The following is a 10916-nucleotide window of genomic DNA, read 5'->3' as shown; positions in this document are numbered from 1 at the left end:
AATAATAATAATAATAATAATAATCTTTATTGTCCCCGGAGGGAAATTTGTCTTCACAGTCTGTTCAAACAAGAAACAACATGTAACACATAGCCAAAAAGACAACACAACATATCACATAGACAAGTCATCAGTACCCCACTGTACACTGTACACAAAAAAAGACCCCTCTTAGCGACGGGGGCGATTGTTTAGCAGATTGTTAAGTGCAGCAATGGCTGAGGGGACAAAATTCCTTTTAAACCGAACTTTTTGCCACGCCAAGGTTCTGTATCTTCGCCCAGATGGCATTAGGTCAAAGTGGCGATGCAGAGGATGGTCAGTGTCACTTGTTATTGAGAGTGCTAAGCGTGTAATGGCCATATCTGATTGGCTGAACCGGAGCTAGGGAGCGATACTTTCAGTTCGCTTGGATCGCGCAGCGTTGCAACCACCTAAACCTAACCAACCTCAGTAAAATTAACGCTGGTGAACCTGGTGAACCTGGTGAAATGCTGACCTGCCGACGCTGGTGAATGCTAACCTGGTGAATGTTAACCTTGTAGGACCAACTCCATCATGGTCAATAAACAAGCGCCTCCCACCCTCAACTCATGTGTGATTCCAAATAACACTGCTCGCATCCATAGTTCTCCTTATGTGACTGTATGTGTATAGTTTTATCATCCATAGTTCTCCTTATATGTGACTATGTCTATAGTTGCGACCGTCAGGTCGCAGTTACAATCAAAACCTTGACCAGCTGTCCGTCAGTCTGTCACACGCCACACGTCACACTTTTGCCCTGCTCATATCTCCGCAACCGTTGCCCCGATCCATGCCAAGTTTTGCACACACACTCCTTGCCTGCCAAACCACAACCTCAACACCCATCAATTCTCACTTGCCCCTCTTTTAGTGCCATCATGAGGCCGATTCTTGCAAAACACATTTTTGGACACTGCTCCTAAAATGTTTGCCCTAAAATCACGCAAATTGGTACACAGTATGTCTACACTCATGTCATCAACATGGATATGTCCCGTTTAGCGCCACCTTCTGTCTGATTTTTTAAAACACATTTTTGGACACTGCTCCTACAAATTTTGCCCTAAAATCACGCAAATCGGTACACACTATCTCTACACTCATGTCATCAACATGGATCTGTCCGATATAGCGCCACCATCAGGCCGATTTTTTCAAACACATTTTTGGACACTGCTCCTACATATTTTGCCCTAAAATCACGCTGCGACCTGGCGGTCGCTTATCTCCCGATTAGGGAGTCTTACTGGTCCATTAGTTCTCCTTATGTGACTGTATAGTTTTATCATTCATAGTTCTCCTTTATCCAGAGCCTTGTATTGAAGAGAGTCGCGTCACTCCCGTTCTCTTCATGGTTCAGGTCTTCTACATACACATCTATTGGCGAATAGTGACAAAGCGCAAACTGGAAGTTTACAGAACGCATTGGAGTTTACAGATAATGCAAAAACCTAAAATGACATGGATGCTTTCCTGGTTTTAATGGCGTGTATGTGCGTGCGTGTCTGCGTGCGTACGTGCGTGTGTGCGTGCGTGTGTGTCTTTTGTTGTCTTCAGGGACCAGCAGCTCTAAAAGGTCACGGAACGCTGGCTTGTTGGACGTGTGAGTGACTCGGTCACAGGAAGTGACCCCAGCACGACCCCTGGGTGACCCCACCTCGTTGACAGCATAGAGGGGTCCGACACCTCAGTGCTGTCAACGCCAAGCGCTCCAGGGCCCTGCCGAGGGGTCCGGGCCCCTGCATGCGGCCACGTATTTTCTGTCTAATGTTTGCGTATCATGACATGGTCAGAAAAAACTGAAACTAGAGTTCATGTGGTTGAAGTGACTTGGATAAATATAGGCCTATGAAAATAATAATAATAATAATAATTGTAAGAGCCATTTCAGCCATATTCTTATTTTATTGTAATTGATGACGTCACTTTAAGTCCACACCCAAGTTCAGGCCTAGGTGGCCAGGTTACTTAAGGCTGATGGGTAATCAGTGACAGCTGTTGTCGTCTGGAGAGACAAACAGTCTTTTGACTGTGTCTGTGAGAGGCTGGTGTTTATGCGTTTATGTATATTTATTTATTATACCAAAGTATAGCACTGAAAGTGTAATAACGTTCATGCTGTAAATGTACTGGAAGGTTTGGACATCAGTTTATTGTCACGCCACACGTCAGGACTTAGAGCCCTTTGGTCGGCAACCAGCAGTAGAGCTCCAGGTGGGCCCTACAATCAGGGACGTGCTGGCCATTGGGAAAAGCGGGACAACTCCCGAACGGCCAGTTCATCCCCGGCTGGTCCAGGCCGCCGGCCATTAGGAAAAGAAATCCATTTTCCAAAGTAAATCGTCACTGTCGGGCAGAAACCTTGTATCTCCAAGTTTCAAATTTGTAGATTTTTTCACAAAGTAAAGCGCTGCTTCATCATACAAGGTCGTCGCACAAAAGTAGTGAAAACAGCAGATCTACAAGCACACAACGCCTCGCAGTGCGAGGCGTTGTGTGCTTGTAGATCGGCTGTTTGCACTAGTTTAAATCATTTTTAAAATGCTAAATACAAAACAAACGATTTTGGACATACAAGGTTTCCACCCGACAACTCATGTAATTGGCCCACTGGCTTGTCATGATCTGAAAATCTTTGAAATCTTTGAGTAGCAATGAGGGCCTCTCCAACTCTTTTTCCGGGCTGAATCAGGGGCCCAGCATGTCCCAGCCTACAATAATAATAATGGACAACAAGAAAAAAAAGCATGAGGAATGTATACAATCACAGTTTCATGTGCATTAGAGATGGTGATCTGGCCTCCTCTGAGGTTTATGTGTGCATTTACAGTAGATGTATGTATGAATGTATGAATGTACAGTATGTGTATACACTGATGTAAGAGAACAGTTCCCCTCTCATGCCATTCCCTAGGCTGATTCCCTGGTTTACATCTCTCTCTCTCTCTCTCTCTCTCTCTCTCTCGCCCTGTCTCTGACTCCCTCGCCCTGGGCGCTGCTGTCACATCCCATCATGCATTGCAGCGGCGGTAGGGAGGTGTCGGTATGTGAGCGCGGTGCGTCGGGAGCTTCCTGCCCTCTCTCTCACCATCATTATTTTAATCTGACTTTTATGTAATAATGAAAACATCATTTTATTTCATAATATATTACTGTATGAACCTAATATTGCTTGATTGTTATTGCTGTTTTCAGCATTATGGCTGTTTTTTATTTATTTTATTTTTAACATCAATGTCAGCCTATCTATTTACTATCTATTTTACAGGTGTAAAGGTGGTTGCACACTGCTGCGTTTTTCGTTGCGAAATGCGTTTTTCAGGGCAAGGAGAGAGAGAGAGATAGAGAGAGCAAGGGACCGGTTGGTGCGCGAAACGGGCGGCAGTGTGCAAACGTGACTGACATGAAGTGAGCTTGATTTTTTTCCGAAATTCACTCCGATATTCGGCCCGAAAAACGCAGCATTGTGCAACCACCTTAAGACGGCGGGTGTGATTATAAGGGAAGAAGAAGAAGGGGAAACTATCTACATAATATTCACACATAACTACGACACATCAGCGTGTGTGTATCCGGTGTAGTAAGACATACGTTGTGTTAAGGTCCTGTGTTAAGAGTCAAGACATAAAGGTGCGTGAGCATAGCAGCATATACAGTACTACTATACTGTGGTGTTGTAGTACTCGAGTCAATGACTCGTCAGGGTCTCTAGTCTGAATTTGACTCTGTCTCGCCCATGATTTTACTCGGTCTTGACTCGGTCTCGGACTAAAGGACTCGGGACTCTTCCCCCACCGAGTCCACTCAAGACAAGAGTCACTACAATGCAATGAAATAATTGTATACCCATATTATGAGGAGCCCATTCACATTAAGAGAGCTGTCTGGTGCTTTTCATTGATGAATTACTAGATGATGATGCATGTGTAAATGGTTTAGTAAGAAAACCCATTGTCTGGAAAATGAGTCAATCTTGTGCAAATATAATAGCTGGAACTACACTGCTCAAAAAAATAAAGGGAACGCATAATCATTGCAATGTAATTCCAAGTCAATCACACTTTTGGGATATCAACCTGGCCAGTTAGGAAGCAACACTGATTATGAACGTTTCATCTGCTGTTGTGCAAATGGAAAAGACAACAGGTGAAAATAAGGCAATTTGCAAGACAACCCCTAAAAAAGGAATGGTTTTGCAGGTGGTGGCCACAGACCATTTGCCTGTCCTCATCCTTTCTGGCAGATTTTTGGTTAGTTTTGGATTTTGCCAGTGCCCTGACCACTAGAGGTAGCATGAGGCGGTATCTGCAACCCACAGAAGTTGCTCAGGTAGTGCTGCTCATCCAGGATGGCACATCAATGCGCACTGTGGCAAGAAGGTTTGCTGTGTCTCCCAGAACAGTGTCCAGAGCATGGAGGCGATACCAGGAGACAGGCCAGTACACCAGGAGACGTGGAGGGGGCCGTAGGAGGACAACAACCCAGCCGCAGGACCGCTATCTGGTCCTTTGTGCAAGGAGGAACAGGAGGAGCACTGCCAGAGCCCTACAATAATGTGAATGTTTCTGCACTGTGAGAAACAGACTCCAAGATGGTGGTATGAGGGCCCGACGTCCACAAGTGGGGCCTGTGCTCACAGCCCAACACCGTGCAGCCCGATTTACATTTGCCAGAGAACACATAGACTGGCAGGTCTATGTTGGGTTTTTTGGGTGTTCCCTTTATTTTTTTGAGCAGTGTATAAACTTTTCAAGATGTTAACCGTCCTGAGAATCCCATGACGTTATACATACAGTAGCTCTATCTCAAAGTGCACAAGAGCAATACATTTAACTTACAAATGCAATGAAAATGCATAACACCCACTGACCACTAGGTCTGACTCTGACCTCCCCCCACCACCCTAACACAAGGCCAGATTAGATTAGATTCCTGGCCAGCCAGAGCATTTTTTACATGCCACTTCCCTCTATACTCTCTCTCCATGTTTCATGTCTCCACAGTACCTATCAAACCAGGATTTATTTTTTAATCTGGTCTTGACTTGGTCTTGACACCCGTAGGTCTCGTTCTCGACCCGGACTCGACTCCCTCCCACACTCGGTCTTGACTCGGACTCGCTTTAGGTGGACCCAAGTACAACAATACTATACTGCAGGGTTCCCCAATTAGTTTTCCCCAAGGGCCGAATTATGTCTAGGGTACCAAGCCGAGGGCCACAACACTGCAGGGGGCGACGGTGGCGTTCCCGCTACTCCAGTGACAGTTCAGATATCGTCGTTGTCGGGTGAAAATCTTGTATGTTCAAAACCGTTCGTTTTGCATTCATCATTTTAAAAACGATTTAAACTAGTGAAAACAGCCGATCTTCTATTTTCACTACTTTTGTGCGACGGCCTCGTTGATGAAGCAGGGCTTTACTTTGTGAAAGAACGTGCAAGTTTTGAGATACAAGGTTTCCACCCAACAATGATGATATACTAGTGTTGTTGCTGCTCTTATGCCACCATTATTACTGGGGTTGGTGGGGGCCAGACAGTAGCCCCCCGCGGGCTGCAAATAGCCCGCGGGCCGCCTATTGGGGAACCCTGCTATACTGTAAATATTTTAATAAAACGATAGGGTCCTAGTGTTTATAAATATCAAAACATCCCATAAATCCCGATAAATTAAGCAACAAGTTAAAATAGTGAAATTAGCCGATCTACAAGCACACAACAACGTGTGCTTTTAGATCTGGTATTTTCACTAGTTTTGTGCAACAGTTTTATATGATGAGGAAGAGCTTTAATTTATGAAAAAAAAAAACATGCACATTTGAAACTTGGAGATACAAGGTTTTTGCCGTGACGATTTACATCGTCTCTGTCGGAGGAAACCTCATTATGTCCAGAACTATACATTCAAAAACCACAAAAGCTGCAGATCTACAAGCTTCCATAGATCTACAAGAGTTTGCATTTGGAGCTTGTGGATCTGCTACTTTTGCTGTTTTAGTGTGACACTGTACGTAGTGTGATCAAGTTAGGGGCCTTATTTTACGAAAATAAAAATATGGAGATGAGATGTCTGCCTGACAACAACGATATATAACTGTTCATAATCTGTGATATATATACAGTATATATATATATATATATATATATATATATATATATATATATATATATATATATATATATATATACAGTACATTGATGTGTTCCTATGTGACGCCTCATGAGAGATCCACAGCTGCAGACGATCAATGGATGGTCAATTTACAGCCCAGCCATCCGTCCTGTTCATCCAGCCATGCTCTACTGTTTATCTACAGTATCTATCTATCTGTACCACTGCTCTGTATCTATCTGTGTGTCTGTGTGTCTGTCTGTCTGTCTGTCTGAGTGTCTGTCTGTCTGTCTGTCTGTCTGTCTGTCTGTCTGTCTGTCTGTCTGTCTGTCTGTCTGTCTGTCTGTGTGTGTGTCTGTCTGTCTGTCTGTCTGTCTGTCTGTCTGTCTGTCTGTCTGTCTGTCTGTCTGTCTGTCTGTCTGTCTGTCTGTCTGTCTGTCTGTCTGTCTGTCCGTCCATCCGTCCGTCCATGGTATTTGACCAGTTAAGCTATAAGCTAGTTATGTAGCATGTACCGGTAGTCTGGCGTGGTCAGACTCCACAAAGTTCAAATGCTTCTGTCATACAGTCTGGATCAACTGAAGCTCTGATCCTGACAAAGCGATAAAGCCACAGGCTATACAGTTATTGTGACCGTATAAGTCGCTATATAAAAACTTGCAGCTCATGTCCATCCGTCTGTCTATCACACCTCGTGCGCCATATATGGCCGAGACACTTGCAAACTGTCGTCTGATATCATGGATGTCTGATGTCATAGACCACATTAGACTCCCAGATGATTCCCTATTAGGCCAACCACAATAATACAATCCCTTTTATGCCCATATATGGAGATCCCTGATGTCATCAACATTGAGCCCATATCTGGGAATGCCCATATATGGACATATTGTGTCAGTCTCATGATAACCAGTGTGGTTGCCACGACGTGAGTCACACTAGCGTATACGTAGCATTTGGAGATTGTGGAATAGTTGTCTGGCGACGCGAGACTATATAGCGTGGATCTTATGTCTGTAGTTATGTGGTCTTACTCTTGCAGCTTCCCCAGTCATGCTGCTATGAAACATTAAAGCTCAAACTACACACATCTATATTTCATACGGCATTTTGCAAACAACGGATGAATAAATGATACGGAGAAAGTGGTCATAACCTCTGCATCAGCATTATCACCGCCCGCTGGCCTACATTTCTCTGCTTTTTATCAATGGTCTGTGCACGCTTGCGTGTGTATGCGTGCGTGCGTGTGTGTGTGTGTGTGTGTGTGTGTGTGTGTGTGTGTGTGTGTGTGTGTGTGTGTGTGTGTGTGTGTGTGTGTGTGTGTGTGTGTGTGTGTGTGTGTGTGTGTGTGTGTGTGTGCGCATGCGTGTGTACCTGTATGCACTTTGTGTGTGCATCCATATACAGTAGGTTAATGACAGAGAGAGGGGGAAAGAGACATACAGACAGAGCGAGAGAGCGAGAGAGAGAGAGAGAGAGAGAGAGAGAGAGAGAGAGAGAGAGAGAGAGAGAGAGACCTACAGAGTTGCTCCTCTATCTCTATCACTCAATCTCCTCAACCATTATCGCCTCAATAAAGAGTGTCTTACGTAATCTGTCTGTCCATTATTGCAACATAACAGTCCGTCCGTCCTTCTGTCTGTCTGTCTGTCTCATAACAAAAGACAGAAATGTAATTATGAAGCTGAAGCTGAATGGACAGCAGGCCTACAGTATACTGCTGCTGTCCATTACACTCCCCTGGGAACACCTCACATGTCAGAAACTATTACCTTTCACTCTAGAATTTAACCATTTTAACCATTATGTTAACCATTATTTTAACCGCTATTGAAAAATAGCTGATTTACAAGCTCGCAGCTGGATTGAGATGAAAATCATTTCTTGGTAAACTTCTAGAATTAGTTACGACTAAAACAAACTGGAAAGCACCAAGCGAACATGTTTAACAAAAATAGCCTATACTACCAGCTCCTCTGAGAGCGTCTATGAACTCCTCTAGAGTAACAATCCTGGCTAATGTGAGCCTTAACAGCCCCCCAGCTGGCAAACCATATTGAATACAAAACAAAGTACACAACCAGCCAGGAAACTCTCAAGTTATCAGCACAAAACCAGGCAAAAATCTTCCCCACTGTACCAGCTTAACCAAATATTAAACCTGCCACAAAAGGTTTCTGAAATTTAATTTGGTCGATTATATCTCCCCTTTAATAAACCCAAATGGTATTGTGTTTATATCATTGTCATCGTTGATTTGTCACCTTTACAACGAGGTACAGCTTGTAAGCATCGGGTATTCGAGGCATGAGCTACAAAGCCAAACGTGCGGGTAGCGCCAACCCAAAATTTGCCAACATTCGGTCTATTATATCCCACAAAACCAGGCAAAAGTCCTTCCCACTGTACCAGCTTAACCAAATATTAAACCTGCCACAAAAAGATTCTGAAATTTAATTTGGTCGATTATATCTCCCCTTTAATAAACCCAAATGGTATTGTGTTTGATATCATTGTTATCGTTGATGTGTCACCTTTACAATGAGGTACAGCTTGTAAGGATCTGGCATTCGTGGAATGAGCAACACAGCCAAACGTGTGGGTAGCGCCCCTCCAAAAATGGTCAAAATGGCCTGGCAGGCCTGCAATACTGTTCTTTTGGTGTTCACCTTTGTTACTTGGGGCATTGAATGATTACACTCTCTCACAGTAATAAGGAAAAGAAAAAACAACACATATTGGCAATTTTTACACTTTGTTCATGTTAAGCTCAGTTAGGGTGACCATATTCTGAAAATCCAAAAAGAGGACACTCTACCCGGCATATATATATATATATATATATATATATATATATATATATATATATATATATATAATTTTTCCCCCAATTTTTTTTCTATTACTAGTTTACCGCTCAATTATGCCCTATACCACTAATAGCCTATTATGTATTCAATTTTGAGGGGGTTCCAATTGGACCCTTTACAAATCTATTAATAGGCTAGAGATCCACTGATAAAGTATGCCTTTTGGCTCCTGTATGAACGTTCAGCTTTGTAACTAAATAAAAGAGAGGTAGCCCATTATTCAAACCGCCGTATCTTCTGCTTTACAAGGTTGTAGAAAAGATTCTGTCAATTTAGTTAGCAGAAGAGCTCTCACCTCGCACAGACTGTCTTGTAAGCTACTTTGCAGTGTTATGGGCTTGAAGCAGAACTTTTATAATTGTAAAATGCCTAAATGGACACAGAAGACTACCAGCTTTGCTGACAGAACGCTCTGCTTCTCAATGTTGGTCACTCGCACTTTTTGTGCATTTCATCAGTGATTTTTAGACCAGGATTGAGGGAGTAGCAGGCAAGATTCCTTCACCAATGTAAACACAGTTGCTGAGGGAGTGAGCATTAATAGCGTTTGCAGTTCGTTTGGCTCTGCGCTGCGCGATCTGCTGCAGAGCTCTGCTCTGCTCTGCCTCTGATCTGAAAGCGAGACAGGCTGAGGGAGGGAGGGATCGCAGGCAGAGAGTAGAGTAGTATGAATAATACACGTTCCGGGGTTAGCGCCTCTCACAGTGTGTTTCCAAAAGAACCATTGAACGTGCATTGTAAATGTCCGTGCTTAAACTGTGATATGCGCGAAACCCCGGACATTTGAAGGAATTTATAAAAACCCCCCGGACCGGCCGGACAGCCCCCTAAAAGAGGACATGTCCGGGCAAAAGAGGACGTATGGTCACCCTAAGCTCAGTGTCAGGGAAGCCCAAAACGAGAGTAAATGCCAGTAGAACAGTATATTGCAAGCCATTTTGGCAAAATTCTGGTCAGCGCTACCCACACGTTTGGCTGTGTAGCTCATGCCTCGAATGCCCGATGCTTACAAGCTGTACTTCGTTGTAAAGGTGACAAATCAACGATAAAAATGATTCCCCCATCTTTAACGCCCTTTATCTCTGATGTTTGTTTTATGGCTAAAACTGTGGCAGGCTGCGGCAAAATGACCAACTTTTGATCGGCAAACAACAGCTATGATCAACACTAGCCCATACAGTATGTTACACAATAACATCCTGTCTGCGGTCATGTGACCAAGTGACGTCATGACGCATGCATTGACGCAGCAGGGCCGTATTCAATACAATGGTGGTGGGCCTGGGCATCGAGAGGGGATAAATGGGGCTCAATCTTGGGGCACCCAATGTGTTAATGATACATAGCATGCGAAGCCTGCGAAGTTAGTTCAGGCATGTATACTGGAGAGGTTTACACTGCATTGCAGTTGTATAAGGACACTACTACTCACTATTAAGCCAGACCATACGTCATTCGCTGACGTTGCAGTCAGCTGATCCTTTGCCAACTACTTAAGCCCGCCCAGTCTGTCATTCTTCCTGCTGCTCTTGCCCGGACTGTTGCTTGCGCTTCCTTGCCTCCACCGCCTCCCCAGCACCACCAGTAGGCTCTGCGGTGGCGCAGTTCAGGCCAAAGGTGGTACTGCAGCTGAAAATGCTCTGAGAGCCATTCAAAAATGAGAGAGGCTCTCTACTCAGGAGTGGTAATTTAGCCTCAAACCTTTTGAAAAACGTTTTTGGGACATAAAAAATATGACATAAATACTTTTTAAATGCATGGTGTATCACCTTTAAAACAAATGGAAAACACACATTGAGAGGGTGAAGATCAGCCATTTGCTGTGTGTGCGCAACGTGCGCATGTCTCTCTCTAGACGGGGTCATGACCTTACAGCAGTGGTTCATGGAAACTCTGACTCAC

The sequence above is a fragment of the Nannobrachium achirus genome (assembly GCF_963921795.1).
Source record: "Nannobrachium achirus genome assembly, chromosome: 12".
Classification (NCBI taxonomy): domain Eukaryota; kingdom Metazoa; phylum Chordata; class Actinopteri; order Myctophiformes; family Myctophidae; genus Nannobrachium; species Nannobrachium achirus.
The sequence above is the reverse complement of the archived record's forward strand: the minus strand, read 5'-3'. Positions refer to the sequence as shown.